This window comes from Ips typographus, linkage group LG10 (assembly GCF_016097725.1).
Source record: "Ips typographus isolate SLU linkage group LG10, UJ_Ityp_2.0, whole genome shotgun sequence".
Taxonomy (NCBI): Eukaryota; Metazoa; Arthropoda; class Insecta; order Coleoptera; family Curculionidae; genus Ips; species Ips typographus.
In genome coordinates this window covers 2,228,817-2,251,295 of record NC_138431.1, presented here as the reverse complement: position 1 = coordinate 2,251,295, position 22,479 = coordinate 2,228,817, and the positions used below count along the sequence as shown (strand labels likewise).

At 36.6% G+C, this 22,479-nt stretch overlaps 1 long non-coding RNA gene and 1 pseudogene across 1 annotated transcript; one reads left to right on the top strand and one right to left on the bottom strand.

Annotated features, from left to right (window-relative positions):
- The first annotated feature begins 8,701 nt into the window (after nt 1–8,701).
- Nucleotides 8,702–13,459, top strand: LOC145734672 (uncharacterized; annotated as a pseudogene).
- On the bottom strand, nt 11,539–15,612 carry LOC145734671 (uncharacterized). Its single transcript, XR_014179479.1, has 2 exons — nt 13,426–15,612; nt 11,539–12,176 (listed from the first exon to the last, which is right to left on the bottom strand). It is a non-coding gene; the product is annotated as an uncharacterized LOC145734671 (long non-coding RNA).
- Nucleotides 15,613–22,479: the final 6,867 nt, after the last annotated feature.

The following is a 22,479-nucleotide window of genomic DNA, read 5'->3' as shown; positions in this document are numbered from 1 at the left end:
TAACAACTGAGATGGAGAATAGTCCATATGTTTAAGCGGAGAGTTTCGATACTGCAACAATGCTATTTCAACATATTCTTTACTCTTTAATGTTTTTTTTTATTATATTTTTCGCAATACAGTTTTTTTTATTCCTTTTTCAGCAAGACTATTGGAACGCGGATAATTGGGGCTCCTAGTGACAATGCTGAAGCTCCAATACCTTGCAAAATCTTTAAAAGAAGCACTATCAAATGGGATATTGTCACAATTTACAAAATCAGGTATTCCAAAAGTTGAAAAAACTTTTTTAAGAGGCTCAATCACAGCTAAGCTTGACCTATTGTCACGATCTAATTTTTAGTCGTAATGCGGGGACGTGTAGGCTGGGATCGTAGTCAAGTTAAACTCCAAGATTGGATAACAAAAAACAACGACTTTTATTCATAGAGAGATTAGTGAAGTGAAGACTAAATTTTTATAAACATTGTCAGACATAACTTGGCTTATTTTAAATTACAAAGTTTGTAGGTAGAGTTCCCTTAACTTTTCCAACTTTTCTCTGCTATGATTTGATTTTTCTTAGAAACAACTTTGGTATAGGAAGGATCGTTACACAAAGAAGTTTCGTCTAAGTTAAAAATTTGATGAGGCTTATCTTGCAAGTCCAACGATTTAACAGTACTTTCATATAAATCAAAGAATCCGTAAATAACTTGAGGGGTTGTTTGCTCTGTCCGAACAATTTGCCTTTTTATAGGTTTTTTGCAGGAAAGAAAGACCATGACGCTTGCAAAAATGTATGAACCAATCCTTCTTTGGAATCCCATCTTTGAATCTAGTTTTTAATCCATTTGCTTTGACGTAAGTGCCCACAAGACACAGGATTTCTTTTCTTGACAGTCCAAAACCCTATCGATTTAAGGTGTCTAAATGTTGAGCTAGTTCAACTTCAGTTTCAAATGGTAAGTCGGTCACTCGTCCTGGGCTCGTCCGTTGTAAAGGACCTCTAGTTTTCCAACCTTTTTCTCTCGCAATTAGAGTACTTCGCGGGATATTATATATTTCAGATGCTTTCTTGAACGAAAGACTGCCATTTTTGACTGACTCTACGGCTGCAGTCAATGCGTTTTCATTGTATTTTTTAACTCTATTCGCAACGTTCATTTTCAGTTCCAATCTTAAAAGAATCATTATAATAATTATTACATACAAAAATGTTCGTAGCTTAAATGTGACATGTGTCATAATTTAACTTAATGACAAATCACAATTAAAACCGCAAGATAAAAATAAAGTGTAAATGTGACACCTATATAAATGTAAATTCCAATGCAATTATGAACAGTCAATAAACAATTTTACATAATTCTGTATGTATAAGTTACTATAAAAAATTATATAAAGCTGATTTATAATCGTTAAGCAAGAAACGAAAATTTTAGCGTACCTTTGCCCAACTGCAAAAAACGGTTAAAAATGTTACGTAGACCCGCATCGACGTACAGCACTCAACGGCGTCAGGAATTTTACTGAAATTCTAGAACGTGTGCCGGTTAACTTATATGGTAAGGTAGGGGATCCAACGGCGGCGCTTTGATATTTACACGCGTATGTCACATTTAACCTCCCGTCACAATTACCCGAACGCACTGTATATAGTTTTTCGTTTTGAACAGAGCCGAACGTATACGGGACATGAGATTTCTTCCATGGCTGCCATTGGTCAAACGTCGATGTTTTTCGTGGGAGCCCAGTTTTCAGGAAAACACAATGATATGCGGGTGGATGGGGTACCTTGATGGATGTCGCTTTCACTCGATACTACAGCGTGGCAATGGAACCCGACCAGGAACAACTGGTTATTTTGTAGGGAGCCGATTTGAGACCGTCCCCGTGGCGGGTCTTCTTCTTCTTTCTCCTGTCTTCTTCGCGTTACTACCTCCGTCAGTGTTATACACAAGTAAAAAGAAATAGAAAAAAAAATTACAAGACAATACTTATATTGTCACGAATGGAAAATCCATTAATTAAAAAGATGGACTTATTAACTTAAAATATGAAATATTCATGGATGGAAAATACTAAAATGCAAGTAGTGCATCATCGCTATTTTTGGTGGTGGCCAATCCCCGCTACTGTTGCGATGCAGGCGACGAGGAATAACAAACTACGTCAGCCGGTCAAACGGGTATAAAATACCCCGATTTCAGTAGTCTGGGAGAGTGTGAAATTAGTAGGCAGTAACGCTGCTAGTCGAAACCAAGAGTCGGAATGTCGACTCCCCTCGAGAAAATAAGTCAAGTTAAGTAGTCCATTCTACAAAAATATTCCAAGACAAAAGTGACCAAGCCAGCCGCCAGAAAACGCTACCCAGTAAACACAAATTGGTCCTAGAGATGTCCCAAGTACAGCATTATCGGATGTTAATAAAATCGCACGGACGTCCCGTATGATCCCATTACGTTCCTAGGATATATCTAGGACGTTCATTTGGAACAGTTCGGAATGTAATTGGGATTATCCCTAGGATGTCTTGCAGGATGTTCCTAGGGATCATCAATGGGACTTTTTCAGGGCATCCCTTAAATGTTTTTGTAAGACGTGTATGGGATTAAGCATATACCAGGTGTCCCTGACAGGTGCGGAAAAAATGCTAACACAAATTCTTGAGGCTTAAATATGACGATATACCCCAACTTACCTCAGTCCAAAAGTCGATAATTACGGAGATACAGTGTCAAAAATTCAATTTTGTTTTAGATTTGTGACAATAATACACCAATTATTAAAAGAAATATTTCGGAAAAACTAAAACCCTATTGAACTTTTGACATTCTGTAGCTCCGAAATTATCGACCTTTGGACTGAGGTAAGTTTTGGGTTATATCGTTATATTTATAAGTCTCAAGAATTTGTAGTAGCAATTTTTCCGCACCTTTCAGGGACACCCTGTATATAATTACATAAAATAAAACCCATCATGAACTAAACATGTGTTTTATTTTATAAACTTAAATGCTAAATGTTATTTTATTGAAAAACTAGGTCAAAAAGATATTCGCGAAAATTAAATTGAAGAGTTCTGGCGGCTGTTCTGCCGCTTAAATCGTTTAGGAGCGTGCCTCAGCCAATTGGCAATTTCTACTTCGATTTCTTTTTTGGTGGCAACTATTTGTCTGTTTTGCATTATTCCATCTAGAAAAAAATGTTTTAATAGAAGAATGATATTTATAATTAATCTATGAGAATTTACACTATTATGTATATGCAGTGCGTTTGTTTGTGATATTAACCTAACTTTTTTTTTAATGGATCGCCCTGTATATTATTGGATATATCGGTTCTACTCAAAATTTCAAGCATGTTTTAAGAAGCATAATATCCTATACCTATCTTCAACTGTTTCATTTCAGTGGTAGAATTAACCAAATAGTTTTAGAACAGATCATAAAAATTGCGCTGCATATTGTCTGCAATTTTCCTCAATATATCTTTCATGAACTCTAATTGTATGATGTACTGCTTAGAGACGCCATTTTCTTGGAAACAGAGTTGAGGATAGGTTGTACAATATGCTTGGAACAAAAAAGTTACTGATCAGAATGTAATCAAAGTTTTTGAAACACACTACACCCAGTTAAACAACTGTTTTAACTGCTGTTCAAACATGCAAGCAATAATAAATAATGCATACATATACTTCTAAGAGAAAGAAAATATTTAAATGCTCCTACTCAAATTAAACAAGCTAAAATCATGAAAATGTATTATTTTATATGCTTACCTATAACACCTCGTCAAGTTTCAATGGTTGAAAAGAATGTTTACCCTTTTTTCCTTGCCAACTATAGGTTGATGCCAGTTGGTTTGTTAAAATTTTATTCAGAGCCCGGGAAACTGCGTCGCCTTTGTGGGGCCCCCCCAAGTAATTTGACAAATTTAACCTGATAACAAGGTGTTCAAATCTAAAGATTTTTTAATATGAGATGTCTTATATAAGCTCTACAGAATCAGCAATTTTGTTAATTTGACAAAACCTAAATTACTTACACCAGGTGTCCAAGAGCACCCTAGACATAGGAGATTAACATGGGAAAATGGTTTTGATTTTTTTGCGCCTGTACGGTTGATTTGATTGAAAAATCGTATTAATGAAAGTTGTAGTACCTATCACGGACTAGTTTTCTGTATTTTTTTCGGATCTGTAACTTGAGCCCTTTCGTCGTAAAACACGAACAAAAATGAAAAAATTGAAACTTTTGGCCTGCACTGTATAAGCGGTTGTCGGGCAACGGGTAAACAGGTCATTGTTGCTGGTACGGTTGCTCGACAACCGCTTATACAGTGCAGGTAAAAAGTTTAAATTTTCGCATTTTTGTTCGTGTTTTACGACGAAAGCGCTCAAGTTAGAGATCTGAAAAAAATACAGAAAACTAGTCCGTGATAGGTACTACAACTTTCATTAATACGATTTTTCAATCAAATCAACCGTACAGGCGCAAAAAAATCAAAACCGTTTTCCCATGTTAATCTCCTATGTCCAGGGTGCTCTTGGACACCTGGTATAAACAATCTTTATTTTTCAAAAAGAAAAAACGGCTATCGACCGATACGGTCTTTCTGCCTATGTTTACATGTTTTTTTTATATGTACAGGTTATCTTATTTCTAATTAATTTGTGCAAATTATACATTGAGAAAAAAAAAGTTCTAATTAAAATGTTCTAACAGGGTGAGAGCGGGGAAAAGGTAACGGGATTGTCTGGTCTGTCTGTTATGCATAGTGAATTTACAATTGTCCAATTGTTTGGGTTATTTTTCCACTTGGTTTGTAGTTGTATGAGTCTGTCAGTTATTTTAGTCATGTTCGTCAAGAGAACTTTGTTGGATGGGTTTTCATTTTTTCATATTCGCGAAAATTAAATTGGGAGACGAAGATTGCTGTACTGATATGGATGGGTGTACTGCTGTAATTGGTGCACACAGTGGTCATATCGAGAAATCGTAACCAGCAACCATAAGCATAGACGAGGACATAGTGATTGTTAATTTACGAAAGGAAGGAAATGACAAACAGTCTTCTCCACAATACTTTATTATGACCTTAGATGGTAAGGTCTGCTCACCAAGTTTCGGTCACAAATCAAACTGTTTGATCGCCTCTTCAGTGGATGGTGCACAAGTTTTAAGATCTTTTTTTCCCCCTAGGGTCTCAACCAGCCCTAAATGGGTCTAGTTTAAGTTTTTTGTTTAATTTTAATTTAATGTGCTATAGTTAGTTTTTTCTCCATAATGAGCTTTGTTCACCTATTTAACTATGTTAAATTCACTAATTCGTTATAACATGGGTCTCTCTGTCTCTCCCCTTGTAAAAAGACAGTAGTCACATTGATCGACCGATTTGAGCTCCTGAAGATGGTCATTTATGTGACCGAAACTTGTTGAGCAAACCTTACCATCTAAGGTCATAATAAAGTATTGTGGAGAAGACTGTTTGTCATTTCCTTCCTTTCGTACTCTTGCGACTCCACTGAAAGAATATGGACTACTACTTCTTTCATTGTTAATTTACTTTTTTCCTGTATTTTTTTTCGCCCGTTTTTATTGACACCGGCCGTAAAAGCGCATTTCACGGACGCTAAACAGTACGTGAAGTGACGCTATTTGTTTACGTGTTTAATTTAAGTTAAGTTACTGATAAAAATTCAAATTTGCATCCAAAATAACCCCTAAATATTTTATATAACTTTCGTGCTTAATTTGATCATTATTGATAACTATATTTATTTCCTCTATATTGACATCATTCAAGCTGTGTTTTTTTCCAAATAAGCAGAACTTGGACTTCGAAGTATTTATGCATAATTTGTTAATGCAAAGCCACTCGAAGATTTTTTCCAAATTACGATTGATAGTTTGCTGCATACCTTCCAAATTTCTCCCAGCTAAGTAAATCATAGTATCATCCGCAAACAACTCTATACTACACCCGTCTATGACACGCACAAGATCGTTAATATTGTAACATAAAGATTACACTAGGCGCCGTTACCCTAAGTTGCCCCGGTCTCCCCCAGTACAGTGTTTGTGTCAGCAATATTGGCGAATTGGGGTCATGATGTGGGTATAAATACTGCACCAAAAGCACGTACAGATTACCGAACTCTGGGGTCTTCCCCAGAGGGAAGTCACTGACTGATCTCTGGGATAGTCTGGGATTACCATCTGTGTAGCTTTTAGTGGAACAGTTGGTAACCAAGTGCAAGCACCCGGTAATCAGCCTGTCAAAGGAAATAGCACGGGCGAGCAGCATTAGTTGCCGTACCGACTTATCTCCCTTTGACAGTACCAACGCGTCTTATTCGGCGTGGTGAATGCCCTGGGACACTAGTCTAGGGTTCTATTCACCCCCGGTAAGCGTGCGCCCTCCGCGAAACCCTTCAGACGCTCCTCACATCATGATCCTCGCCTACTTGGCAATCTGGGGGTAAGACCTTTGTTGATTTGTCTTAAATAAAAACGGCTTACCTGTATACCTGTGGTTTTCTTCTTCTGAGCTACCCCTTAACGTGACAATATATAACAAAAACAACAGAGGACCCAACACTGTACCCTGAGGCTCTGTTTGCCGAACATACAGAGACTCTGAAACACAATTTTTAAATTTAACTCTCTGTTGCCTGTTGCTCAAATATGACTTAAACCTACTCAAAACATTGTCTTTAAGATCCATACAGCTCAGTTTCTGCAACAAGATATTCCGATCCACCGTTTCAAAAGCCCTTTTAAAATCTAAAAACACTGTTATTACGTAATTACCCCTATCCATCTCCCTTTTAAAAATATCACAAGTATTGACTATTACAGTTTCACATGAGTGCTCCTCACGGAAACCGGATTGATTGACAACTAAAATATTATTGTCATCACAATATTTACATAATTGCTCTTTAACTGTTATTTCCAAGACTTTTTCTTGGAATATATAATTCTTTGTATTGAGTATTTTCGCAACAGGAATGACAATTGATTCTTTCCATTTATCCGGAAACTGCCCCGTTGAGAGGGACGCATTGACTACTTTTTGCTTTAATCGACACTATAGAGGGCAAATACAAAGCTTTAGCATTCCCTTTTCTTTTAAATTTCCGTTTAATGCCAATAATCGGGGGTAATATCCCCAGTGCATTTAATTTTTCCGGAAAAATTCGGAAAAAACGAGTTGTTTTAACAAATTACTTAGAAACGAGTATTCCAATTTTTCCATAGGAAAAATTCGATGCACGAGGGATATTTGGTAAGATTATTTCCTAATAAACATTTTATTTTAATTAATACAATAAGAACAATAACTTTCAAGCTAGAAAGGGTAACACTATTCTTTATGTTGCTGTGAGGAGTGTGACATTTTTTCGAATTTTTTTCCGGAAAAACTGCTGACAGCTAAGTTGACAGTTGTTAAGTGATTTTTCCACTTAAAATTTACATTTGTTATACTAATTCTTGATAGCGATTGGTCAAAATTGATAGGAAAGAAATAATCGACATAAAACAATTATGCGTTTGAAACGCCCGCCGAATCGTGTGACGTAAATTACCCGTATGAGACAACGTTGCCAAAATTTAGTGCAATACAATTTTGAGAATTCCGGACTTCGACTTTGATTTTGTACTAGTGATAGTATTATTCTCTATGCCAGGTGCTGAAGTAAATTGGAGCTAGAGCAGATTGGCGTAATGGCGCATTCGTAATATTCGTATTGCCAATTTGTCCTTTATTGTCGTGTCTCTTAGTTATTTGTTGTGTGTTTCCTCGTGTTCCTTTTGAAATTGAGTTATTATACGGTTACTGTTAATTTTCCTGTTACTATCAGGTGACAATTATCGTATTATACCTTGTATCTAAACATGAGTGGTGAATATAAGTGGTGTTTGATGTCCTGCAGCAACACTTCCATCAAAACATCAACCAAAGAATTTTTTCAAATCCCTTCAAATAGAAGCACAAGATTGTTGTGGATAGCGGCAACTGGACGTGATTCGCAACAAATTGCCAGAAAGTCTTTATACATCTGTGAAGATCACTTTGACGTAAGTACATTTTAGGTAATATACTTAGTTTAATCCTTGGTTGAATCGAATTTAAACTGATACTATTATCCGATCAAACGAACTTACCTGTGAAGTTCGATCGAAATTATATGAGGCGCCTCGTCCGAAGAGATCACTAGGTAGTACGGCTTTTAGTGCTACACAGCCACACGCTTTAAAGAAGAGAAGACGAATTGACGGTCTTGTCTCACCTGTCATATGTGCAATAATCCTTCATTCGATTTTAAACACAAACGTCAAAAAACACCGTAAGGGCGGGACAGTTAATTTTGGGTGGGAGTGATCTCTTCGGACGATGCGCCTCATATAATGTCGATCGAACTTCACAGGTAAGTTCGTTTGATCGGATAATTATATTTCGGCGCCTCGTCCTCGAGATCACTAGATAGATGTTTAAAGACTTTTTTGACGTCATGCTGTATGTTAACATTGTTATATTAATAACGAAACATACGCACAAAAAAAAAAGTAATTGTGACTTAAGGTCTACAAATATTAAGCACAAACTTAACAAATTAAATAAAACATTACCAACAAAGGAACAAACAGCTTCACAAGTATTGCTAGTTTTTACAAGAGTAACACCAAATAGTTCAACTAAGCCTCAAGTGAGCTCACGTGCTATCACATTGTCATGTTTTGAACAGCTATAACATGCTTAGAAACACACTGCTATCACGTTTTATGATGTAGTAGAGAAATTCGAGGAAGAAAAAAAAAAGGGAGACATGGGTCCATGATATAAACGTAAAAAGAAAAGAATTGGGCGAATTTCATTGTTTGGTTCAAGAATTACAAAATGACCCCCAACGCTTTAAAATGTATTTCCGAATGACCAAAGAGGAATTTTTCTTTCTACATGGTTTAATTAAAAAGGACATTCAAAAACAACATACTCAACTTCGAGGAGCTATCTCTACTGAAGAAAGGTTATCGGTTTGTTTGAGGTAAGTAGTAAACAACCAAGTATTTTACAATATTAGAAAAAAACTTTATTCAAAAACGTGGCACCACCTTATCTAAACAGAGAATAGCTTGAAATGTATTATGCATTTTAAATTATGTCATGTCATTAGTATTGTACTGTGTAATATTAGGCAAGGAAACCATTTCAAGAATTGTTGGTCTTTCGTAATAATTGTTCTCTGCTGAATTAGAATAATCGCTTGGGCGTAGCTTAAATTGTCCGAGGCTGACGTCAATGGAGTATATGACTGCTGCCGTGTAGGGTTGTGTTGGGTAAACGTTTGATTAGGGGAAGTTGAAAGAATTAATTGTTCATTGCATTTTATTTCTCCTGATAGCACCGAATTGCTCAAAGCAAGCTTAATCCGTGCTTGTTCAACTTTTGGCAATTTTTTGGTCATTTTAGCCATGCTTAGAAAAAACATATCGGTGTCGTCCATAGTTTCTAAAATACTAGGTATTTTATGTACCTTATTTTGTTGTATGGTTTTTTCCTCATACTGCTGTTTTCTTAAAGAAGCATTTTGTTTTAAAATTTCAACCATTTCTTTAGCAGGCGTATTAGTATCTAGTTTCTTACGGCCTTTTTGTGACAGTTTCATCTGTTTGTAACGTTTTCCTGCATCAGCAGTTTCTGCATCAGCTGCTTTGCCATCATCAGCTATGCTGCCATCATCTATGCTGTCATCATCTCTTCCGTTTCCTATATCAACCTCAATGTGTCGGTCTGAATGACAAGGTGTTCTTTCTTGTGCTTCTGACCCTGTGAACTGATCATCTGGTTCAGTCATCAAACTGTCAGAGGCCTGAGATTCGCTTAAATTGCTGTATGTCCTAAAATAAAAGCATATCGTGTAAATTCAAAAACGTGTGGTGTAAATCTAACCTTACGATTTCTATACTTACTTCCGGTTCTCTAAAAATGGTATAATGAAGGACATTTGAAGTTCATATTGTCACGTTTAATTTATGAGCCCTTCTGGGTTCACCAATTAAACTGACTCACGACGTTAAACGTCGTGCCGGGATCTCAGTTTTAGGGATGGAATCAAACACTGAGTTTTCCTTGTATCACACTTAAATCTATTAAACACGGAATACACAAATGGATGCACAATACGGTTGTAAACAAAAGGTTGACAATTAACAATTGTACTTACATAGTCATAGCTAAGGACTTAGCTTTTCCTGGCAATGGCTTGGTCACTTCGCGTTTTTAAACAACTTAGAGAACGGACTAATTAACTTAATCTTTTTGACCGAGGAGAGTCGACATTACGACTTCTCGGGTCAGCTGGTCACACTACCGTTGATCGGTTTCACACTTATTCTCTACTGCTAAAATCGGCGTATTTTATACCCGATTGATCGGCTGACGCAGTTTGTTATTGTCGCTTGTTTTTCACATTTCTGCAAAGCAGGTGGTGGTGACTCATCACCGATACGGTGCACTCGGTGCATGACACATTCGGTGCATCGTGATGCGACCTTGCCTCGTGCGCTTAACATTTCGCAATCCTCGATGTTTTTTAAGTTAATCAGTCCATCTTTTCAATTAACGGATTTTCCATTCGTGACATATGCCTCCGCCCCAGAAAAACTGGTCCCCAGTTTTATATGAACAATAATAAAACTTTAAACAATAGAAAAAAAAAAAACATATCGTTAACATAAATTCAAAAATTAAACACACAACACAAACATCCATCCTTAAAACTGAGATCCCGGCACGACGTTTAACGTCGTGAGTCAGTTTAATTAATGAATCCGAAAGGGCTCATAAATTAAACGTGACATTATACCATGAACTTGACCCATTGATTTTACATTTTGGCAACAATGTCAACAACAACATGGGGAAAATAGAACAAATGGAAGATACTAATAAGGTATTTGCGAACGTCGAGATTGAGTCAACCGGGCGAAGTTTGAAGGTTGCACTTGAAACCGACTACAGGGTCGAGGTTGGTCGCGAGATAACGGTACGACTGAACTGTGCCTTATCTCCGCACGAGTTCACGAAGTACTGCTTTATCGAGAACGATAAATACCTACGACAAAAAGGGTTGATTTGCTCAAATATTTTTGTAAGAAATGGCAAATGGTACATCAAAATTAATAATATGAGGTTTAAAGAAGTGTTCATATTGAAAAATACCACAATCGGTTATTTACAGGAAAATATAGAAATGGATATAACAAAAATTCCAGTTCATTTTATTGATGAAACTGAAGATGATGAGGAAATGATTACCATGAATGATCATAATCTAAGCAATGTAACAAACCCAGAATTGTGTAACAAGTTGCGGACATTACTGTCAGAATATAGTGACGTTTTTTCAAAAACACCAACCCGGCGCCTCCACCAAATGTCACCTTTAATTTATGAGCCCTTCTGGGTTCACCAATTAAACTGACTCACGACGTTAAACGTCGTGCCGGGATCTCAGTTTTAGGGATGGAATCAAACACTGAGTTTTCCTTGTATCACACTTAAATCTATTAAACACGGAATACACAAATGGATGCACAATACGGTTGTAAACAAAAGGTTGACAATTAACAATTGTACTTACATAGTCATAGCTAAGGACTTAGCTTTTCCTGGCAATGGCTTGGTCACTTCGCGTTTTTAAACAACTTAGAGAACGGACTAATTAACTTAATCTTTTTGACCGAGGAGAGTCGACATTACGACTTCTCGGGTCAGCTGGTCACACTACCGTTGATCGGTTTCACACTTATTCTCTACTGCTAAAATCGGCGTATTTTATACCCGATTGATCGGCTGACGCAGTTTGTTATTGTCGCTTGTTTTTCACATTTCTGCAAAGCAGGTGGTGGTGACTCATCACCGATACGGTGCACTCGGTGCATGACACATTCGGTGCATCGTGATGCGACCTTGCCTCGTGCGCTTAACATTTCGCAATCCTCGATGTTTTTTAAGTTAATCAGTCCATCTTTTCAATTAACGGATTTTCCATTCGTGACAATATTTCCAAATTGTTTTTTTTTTAGAAGCCATGCCACTTCTTGTTTCATCCCGCCGTCTATTTCTTGCATTACAGAAAGATCTCCTTAGATTGTTCCACCGTTCTTTAGCTTTATTCCCTGAAAAACAAACCAATTAAATACCTAAAATAATATCTATACATGGTGTTCCAAAATTAGCGTAAAATTTTTTTTTTTTAATTTTTTGACGGAGAATATGCAGTTAAATTATTTTACGCTAATTTTGAAACACCTTGTATACAGCTGGTATTATTTCAGATTTATGGCGACGGGAAATTCTTTTCGAAGTCTTGGCTTTAGCTATAGGCTGGGATTTAGTACAGTACGAGAAATTATAATAGAAGTTTGTGATGCTATATGGAAAAGGTTGGGACAATTACAATGCCTCCCCCTACAGAAGAAACGTGGAAAAATGTTGCAGCAAAATACAAGCAAATGTGGCATTTTCCAAATTGCATTGGGGCCATCGACGGCAAGCATATTAATATCCAGTGCCCTATTAATGCAGGATCTACTTATTACAACTATAAAGGAAGCAATTCTATTGTATTATTAGCGTTAGTTGATGCCGATTATAAGTTTATAGCCATTGATATTGGCGCATATGGCAGAAACAGTGACGGAGGAATTTTTTCTAAGTCTGCCATAGGTAAAAAACTAAACAGTAAAACGTTCAATGTGCCAGAGCCGACACCTGTAGTAGAAAATGGGAATCCAGAACCCTATGTTGTTGTCGGAACATTTCCCTTAAAAACTTATTTGCTTCGCCCATATAGCAGACATCATTTCGGAGACAACGAGCCCAATAAAATATTTAATTACAGATTATCACGGGCAAGACGTGTAGTGGAAAATGCATTTGGCATTCTAGTTGCACGCTGGAGATGTTACAGGCATTTAGAAGTGCAACCAGAATTTGTAGATAAAATCGTCCTTGCATCATGCTGCTTGCATAACATGCTGTGTGCAGACAATGAATTTGATGCGGATATTGAGTCACTTCGACTTCCTGATTCTGTTTTTTTGAATTTGTAACTTCTAAGAAGAAACAGCACTCGTGAAGCTTTCCAAGTTCGAGAAAATTTTAAAGAATATTTTAATTCTGAGGGTGGTAGTGTTGTTTGGCAACTCAGTCGTGTACGCAAGGGAACAATTCATACATAATAAATAATACGAGAAGATCATTTTATTGTAACAATCTCGGAGTTAAAGTGTTAAAAACCCGTTTTTTGTTCAATATAAAGTCAATTTTTAAGTTAGTAAAACTTTTGAAGCATACGTTATTGTTTTTTCTACTTTTTCAAAACTTCACTAAGTCCAGCAACATCAAAAACCAAGTAAAACTTACCTGGTATTCCTAGCTCTTTTCCAATTTCCTCCCAAGCTGCTTGCCGGATATGTTGATCTCGATATTCAGCCAATCCATGATTGTATAAGACAGAATGTTCCCTAACTTTTTCTATTAAAATTTCATCCATTTTCAGTCTTAACAGAACAACAAACTCAACAACTCAACCAACAACACAACGTAAACAGCACAAGTTCAACCAATCCGACGCAAACGTGAGCTCACGTAGACCAAAAAAGTGTGGATCTGCAGAAAATTATTACATGCTAGCACGCGTGCGGTTGGAGATGTCGCGAAATACGCATGAGATGACTTCAGTGTGGTTCTGATGCATTAACATTCTATGTTAACCAGCTACCCACATTTTTTGTATGTAACGTTATAGCACGTGAGCTCACGTGACGTGAGCTCAGTCTGTTTCCGCCTTAATGCCTTACAATTGTTCAAGATGGCTCTTGCAAACTGATGGTCTGAAGACAACGGACAGTTATAAAAACTGGCAAAGACTTCTGAGCGAGCAGTCCAACCAGCAGTCTTCCTGATTGTACTTAATAATATACCGTGACGAAAAGCGGCCGATGTCGCTGCATGTCTAGTTGAGTACGCCGTAAATTTCCGATCTACACCCGCTTCTTGTAAGGGGTTAGGCGGATCCATTTACTGTCTTTACTGATGGTCTGAGTTGAAGCAGTTAAAAAGGGCTTCCTAGTGTTCAATAACAAATAATCTTGCTCGTTCGAACGAAGATTTGTAGTTCTCTCTATGTATTGAAGGAGAGTTGAAGCAGCGCAGAGCGCAGGTTTTTCCGTAAAAAACGGTATGTGCAAAATAGGCTGCATTGATCTAGGGGAGCTATTGCAATTTGAATGCCATCCGACGAAACTACAATATCTTTTACTCGGATTCGGGCCAACGTCTGCAACCTATGACCAGAAATTAGAGCTAAAAGGGTTCCTAATTTTCTACTCAATAAGCGAAGAGATAGCTCTTCATTCTTGGGTAGAAGTAGTTTAGAACAACGGAGGGGTCCCAGGTAAAACTATATTTCCTTCTAGGCGGACGCAGTCTGAAAACTCCTCTAAGGAACCTTTTTAATACAGGGTCTAGCATTGTCTCTGGCTGCAGTATTAAGGATAAGGCACTTCGATATGAATTAATACTGCAAGCAAGAGACTTCAGAATGGTATCTAAACTGGATTCTGACACATTTTTTCTGCTAAGTGCTTGCCTGAGAGCAACGCTGCAACCAGGATAATCGGTCTGTTCCGGCGTCTCTCCTGAGGCGAGGATCTACATGAAGTAACAGAATAAGAACTCAGTTTTAAAAAATTGCCTATAACTAATTTCTTAAAAATGGGAAACCAGGGTTGGGTGTTCCAGTAAGGGATCACCAAAATTCCTTCAGCCTTATCCAATATGACTTTATTTAGGACTCTCAAAATTAAAGAAAAAGGAGGAAATGCATAAAAAAATAATTCATTCCAACATATAGTAAAGGCATCGACGGCATAAGCATTACGGTCGGGAAACCACGACACAAACCTACGACATTTAGTATTAAGTGACGTAGCAAACAAATCAATGTCGGGTAGGCCAAAGTTAGAAACAATTTTGTTGAAATCAGTTAACTTTCAGTCTTTTTCAAGTCGTCGTAGTTTTTCTTCCTCTTGTTTTTGCTTTTCCCTCTGTCGCTCCTCTTTATCAGCTCTGAACATCTCAATCAATTTCTTAATTTCAGCCATTGCGTCGTAATTGGTCGATCTTGTATTCACCATTCACGTAGAGCACAATTCTTCACTCACTTCTGACACCAAATGTTACACTTTACTGGGTTTGTTTTGATAAGTGAGACTTTGAATAAACTCAACAAACTTTAGAGATCATTACAACACTAGAGATCACTTTTTCAACCACTAAAGTCACTTTTAACACTTCACTACTTCGTTCCCTGCTTTATAGCGCTACTGCTATTTCACAACTGTCTGTCCGTCGGCTCGGTCGGTTTATATATGTGTGGGTAATCAATTCTCAAATGTTCCTGTATGCACAGAATGTTCCCGCTATACGTCCAGTAAACGTTCGTTCGTATCCCGAACATTCCATCCGATGCGCCGATCCAAGTTTAATGATACCGGGACAGGTCCAAAAGTAGCTATTTTGTGGATTTGCATTTTACATGGGGTTAAATGGGTAACTCCCTTATTTTAAGGCCTAGAGGGTTGAGACTTCGTATTAGGAATACGAACGGTACGATAGGAAATTCTATATAGTGACCCCTCGTTTTCCCTTAAATTTCAGGAAATCTTAATCTGGTTATGAGGCCTTTGTAACAATACATATAACAAACTAGCCTTTTTTATTGATTTACCGTTTATTGACCGATTATTCTACCGCCATTAAATATTTTGACTCGGCAACACTGAGTCAACAAAATAATATTCGATTTAATTTCAGATAACCTGAAAATTTCATATTATTTGCCTCATCAAATAACACCAGCCTAAATTTATACTAGGCTTTTGCCAAATGACTGTATAAATTTATAATCATTCTACTAAATAGCAAAATCTTGAAAAAAAAATTGCTTTATTATGTGTCATGGATCTTTAGTAAATGCCTAGGCAAAAGACGATATGCCTAAAGTTGCTTAAAACATAAACTTAAAACTACGTTTTAAACCTGTTTCAAGAGATTGTCGGCACCGGGGCAGTCCATATCCAGGAAATAAGTGAAACGATCTCCGTTTTTCCTGTTGATAAATGCCAAAGAATCTGTGTTGGCAAAAACCAGAGAAACATTAAAATTTTCTTTTAGAATTTTTCTGTGTAAATTAACTTTGTCTGAAAAATTACAAATGTTTGTATCTTTTCCACACTTTTTTACGTCGTTATAAAAATCTTACCTTGACGTGAACAACAGGCAAAAATTGCCACTAATCGTGGCTGGTAAAATCTAAAGCAGCTTAAAATTGACATGGACTGCTTTTGGAATTGAAGGGAATGCGACAAGGAGCAGAGAAGCAGAAAAATCTTTAAAAACATGTCACTGCTAAACTTTATACAGTTTTGCGCCTTTTAATGTCTAAAAATTACCATAACCGTGTTTCTTGGAAATTTGAAAGGGAATATTAAATTGCATATCTGCAATTAGGAGTTAAAAATTCAAAACCGTTCACTGTGTTTCTTGAAACAACTGATTTGTTTAGGCACATTTACTTTATATAATTAGATAGGAACGATCAGCTTTCAAGTTTTCTTCTTTTACTTGTTAAATACCTGAAATTTGTAGCAATATAAAAGGTTTTATCGTATTGAATTTAAATTGTTTGAAAATTCGCACAGTAAACTTCAGTTTAACAAACAAACTCAGTTTCTCAGATATCGACAGTAACTTAAACTTTTCAAAGGGACCATGTTTTTTTTTCGTTATTTTTAAATACATATTTTATCCTAATTTCGTATTTTTATATCAGTTGTATACTTTTGTCGAAGTTTTCCTGAAGAAATTTATGATCAAGATTTATTGTTTTCTTAAAAACATTTAAATAATATATTTCGATTTCTCATACGAAGGTGAGTAATTTTTAAAACCAATCAAATTTTGCATTTATGACCATACAGGCTACCCCTTACTACTATACAGAGTGTTTATTAAGTAGTTGTAGACACTTTAAGGAGTGAATCTGATCAATTTTAAGCAAAGAAGCTCATATAAACTTCTAGACTTATAAAGTGTATTATAATTTTTGAAGAAACCTGAAAAAACACCGTGTGAGTAAAAGTAACATCAATTGAAATACCTAATGAATTCCCGAAACACAGTTTGAAAAAACAGGTACAAAATCGCCTGTAAACTGTGAGAAAATTACTGTTATAACACATTTTTGGAATCCTCATTAAATTTCTTATCCCATAGACTAAGAAAACATTACAAAATTAGGTGAAATCAACTAAACTTTTCAAGTGCGCTTTACAGTCGATTTTGTCCCTGAATGTCGAATTGTGTTTCTGGCAGATCAAATTTTGACACCACTTTTCTTCCTGACTTTACCTGATTTTGTAGTGTTTTTTATGACGTGGGATAGGAAATTTAATGAGCATTCCAACACTCTGCTTAAAACAGTAATTTTCTTACTGCAAGTGGGATTTATAGGCGATTTAATCCCTTACTGTCCTTTCAAACTGTGTTTCTGGAATGTCAAAAGTTGACACCACTTTTCTCCTTGACTTTACATGATTTTGTAGTGGTTTTTGATGTCCTAGATAGAAAACTTAATGGGCATTCCAAAAATGTGCTAAGAACTGTCATTTTCTTACTGCAAGTGCGCTTTACAGGTGATTTTGTCCCTGACTGTCAAATTGTATTTCTGGCAGATCAAATTTTGACACAACTTTTCTCCCTGACTTACCTCCCTCCTTGACTACTGAAGAGTGTTGAGTGTTACTAGAATAGTGCTTGGATATGTCCAGTAGTTGTTCAGAACGAAAGCGGACGAATAAAGAATCTAGTAAACATTTTATAGGAATGCAACAGAAAAAAAATAGAAATTTCAAATATTTTTGGGACGTACGATGATGGGATGAACTTTGTGTAGTGGAAAGTGTTTCTAGGAAACCTATTGGAAATGTCCAGTAGATATTCAGAACGAACGCGACCAAATAATTAAGTGTCCAGTGGTCATTTTATATGAGGACAAGGTGTGTTGGACAAGTATTGAGTTTTACTAGGAAATTTAATGAGGATTCCAAAAATGTGCTTAAAACTGTCATTTTCTTACTGCAAGTGGACTTTACAGGCTATTTTGTCCTTGACTGTCTTTTCAAACTGGGTTTCTGGCAGCTCAAATGTTCACACCACTTTTCTGTCTGACTTTACCAGATTTTGTAGTGTTTTTAATGTCGTTGGATAGGACATTTAAAGAGCATTCCAAAAATTTGCTAAAACCCTGTAAATATATAGTTTTCACTATGTACCGTTTTTCATAATTATTTTTTGAACCGGCAAAAAAAGCATGTGTCTTCCTCTCGTTGCTCAGATACTTTTTATGCCAAAGTGTAGTTTATATTCAAAAGTGTAGTCAAAGGAGTTCAGTCAAAAAATGATACTCTAATTTGTATTTTATTAAGTTTCCTATTCAACAATAAAGTAGTGTGTTATGTTAGTGTACATTTGGGTAATCCCTGACACAACTCGCTTCAACCTCATAATTGAAGGAACATTGAATAACATCTGAAGTTGACGTACATACTGTCAAATATCAGTTATCCTCTGTAAATTATTATTTTATTATTTTCGTTATTAATATTTTTTTTATTTATTATTATTATTTTCGTTATTAATATTTAATACTTCAAATGATTTTTATTGTTTTTATTCAGAAAAATATGTTTGGTTGTTGCGACGATCGCGCCCTAGTCGGTTCGCTTGAAGAGCCGGCACCGCCGCTTACGCGTGGGTCCACAGATCGAGACTCTTCGAAGACCCCCGCGGATTGATAAACCCGAGATCTCAACAACATCGGATGATATCCATGAGTTACCGGGTCGCTTCCGGATGTTAGCAGTACCGGGACCGCCCCGGGCGTCGTACTCCGGCGAAGTGACCCAGTACAGATGGACCCCGTTCCATGTAAGGTTCCCGTGGGATTTAGGCGAGTATTATATGGGTGTGTCGCACGCCGAGGGACGCTCATCTCGGTTTCACCGGTATTATACGGCTGGTCCAAAAACCAAAATTCACGGCTACCACTATTCGGACCGCGCTTCACAATACTCTCTTTACCGGAATGTTACTCGTTTGGGACTTATTAAAACTTTCTGTCAAAACCAAACGATAAAATAATCAAAGAAAACGGCAGAATCTCTTCTATCTATGCTCAATCAAAAAAATAAAATAAAATCAGAATTATAACAACTGAAACAAATATTTTGTGTTACTGAGTTTTACCTCCAAAGGGGTGAGTACGTTGAAGTCAAGGGATGCCAGGTAGTCATATATTTAAGCAATCAATCTATATATGATCACCAATCTGATTGAAAGAATCAGAGATATGAAAATTAAATTTAAAATAAAGAACCGAAAATTATACAAATAATGTAGACTAAATGTATTACTGACAAATATCAAGTTTATTTTTGCAATTATTTGTTCCAGTATGCCATTCCAAACATTTGATGATTTTAATTATGGATTATTCAATATCTCATTAATTACTCACTTTATGACATTAATTACGGGGCAGCACGCTGAGCAATGAGTACTAGAAACAACGGACCTAATGAAAAATGCTACTAACACTAAACTAAGTGTAAAAACGCATAAAAAGGGCAAAACACTAACCTATACCTAATCAAAACGCCAATAACACTAAGTGGCCACTTAAGGAACCAACTACAAATTAAAAATATTCTGCCTTTTAATTAGGAAATAAGGATCAAAACATGTTTTTTTTTTTCGACGATTTAAAGTAGGCAGGCAGATTAACACAAAAATTATTTTGTGCAAATATCCGGAGAAAAATTTCTATGTTTTCTTATACACTAATACACCAGGCTTTCACAAAGAGAAAAAAAATTAGCAGCTGTAAAACCCACACCCTGTATATATAGAGTAAATACTCCTTTTCACCTGTAAAGAAAAATTATTACAGTTTCGTGGTTAGTGATTTAACACACGTTAGGTGTCAAAATTGCCTCAGCCTCCAGCAGGAACCTGAAACGAAGTTAAAAACTTTTTCCAACTACTTAAATAGATTATTGTGAAAAGCCTGGCCCCAACTAACTACCAACTACAATGGCTACTCAAAAAGAAAATCAGTAGCAGACTCCCTCAAGTCTCGGGTACCGGATGCAGGCCTTTGTTTCTTCAATATTTACCCACGTGCTGATTTACTGATTGGAACAAATCACGTAAAAACCCCCATTCTCTGCTATATGACATCGCTGGCATTAATTTTTTCATAAATACGGCGACTCGCTCAGCGACAGGGAAAAATAATTAACTGATCACTGAACACTGATCTTGAGGGGATATCCAACCTATTTAATGTACACTTCACTGAGGTTGGTGATGATCGAGAATTTGTTTCACCTCTGGGTGCTGCACGTCAATACCCCACAATATTTTTAGAACCAACAGATCAGGAAGAGATTTTCAGGCTATTGATGAACTTGCCAAATAAGTTTTCGGCCGGATTTGATAAAATTCCTGTAAAAATTTTTAAGTACATAGCGCAGTTCATTTCCCAACCATTATCTGATATAATTAATGAGTCTTTTTGTGAGGGCCATTTTCCGGATTGCTTGAAGAATGCTAAAGCGGTTCCAATATATAAAAAAGGTGATCCCTCAAACATAAAAAATTACAGACCGGTGTCTCTTCTGCCCTCTCTTTCGAACGAGCAATTTATAATAGGCTATATAAATATTTTGATACTTTTAGTATTCTTTCAAAACACCAATATGGATGGAAAACCTTGACAAAAATATTAAAATTGCTGGAATATATTTTGATCTGTCAAAGGCATTTAACAGTATCAACCATGCCCTTTTAATAGAAAAACTGGCAAACTACGGTATACGAGGCATCTGTTCTAATTTGCTCGAATCTTATTTGCAGAACAGAAGACAAGCGGTCTGCGTGACACAAAATAGCGAATCGTAAATATCACGGCCGAGAGATATTTCTCAAGGAATACCACAGGGATCCATTTTGGGCCCGCTACTGTTTTTGCGGAGCGGTTGAATGGAAATATGGTCTGCCAATATGCCGACGATACGTCCGTTGTATTGGCAGATCTCTCTGAGAATGCCTTGTCTGCGGCGTGTTCGTTGGCCATCCAAGATATGGAAAACTGGTGCTCAGACAATTGCTTAAAACTAAACCTACAAAAAACTGGTTTGATTAACTTTAGTAAAAGTAAACCAAATTATTCACTTTGTCCCCTCTCATGGCAAGGCCACCCCAGTAAGTGAGAGCATAAAGTTTCTGGGAGCCACGATGGACTCACAGTTTGGTTGGGAGATCAACTGTCAGATACTCGTATCTAGATTGTGCAGCGGTTGTGCTCTTTTACGTAGACTTCGAGATGTTCTCACTATCCAATCAATCCGGACATACTATCTTTCTTGTATCCAGTCATTGATCACCTACATCAGTGTTTCAGTCATCAGTGTTTGTTGCACCAAAACGCATTATTCGTGTGATTTCTAACCTTAAACCCAGGACAAGCTGCATGCCTTACTTTGATAGGCTTGATGTACTTACCGCCCCATCTTTATACTTTTTCTCCCTGGTAATGTTTATGAGAAAGAACCCTCATTTGTTTCCTAAGAACCGTGATCATTACGCCCTAGGAATGTCAATTGAGACTAGAGGTTCAAGTGAACCACGCATCCCTCAACGCAGGTCAACCTTTTTTGAAAGAAGTCCATCATACAGGGCTATAAAAGCGTACAAAATGCTGCCGCCCGCTGTTCGTGACGCGGATAGCGTCGCCGTGTTTAGAGAGAAAGTCATCCATGTTTTAATTTTACTAGTTAACATTTTTCTAATTATTTTATTTATTTATTTTCATATCATAAGTGTATTTTACTTTTATTACAGCCGGTGTCTTTTATTATTGTATACTGGTTGGTATATCTACTGCATGTTTTGTAACGTTATACATGTATTTAACCTAAAATGAAATAGAGCATCATCAGACCATAGTTTAGATCTTAAGATTATTTGTAAATGTGTTACAGACACCATTTGTACGTTGACGTTGCTTTGTGATTTGTATATTATTTTGTTGGCAAATAAAGTTTATTATTATTATTATTATTAATTAATTAATTAAGTAAAAGATTAAAATCTTGACAATTTGGTGAACCCCAGTTTCTATATGACATGGTAGCAAAAAAAAATTTGGTGACCAAACTCGTGGATGCTTAAGTCGCATTCGTTTTCGAGCTCCATGGAGCGAGCAGAGCATTTTTGACGTCACGATGACGTTTGGCATTTGGCAAAACCATAATTTGGCCAATTGGCAAATTACGTCATTGTGACGTCAAA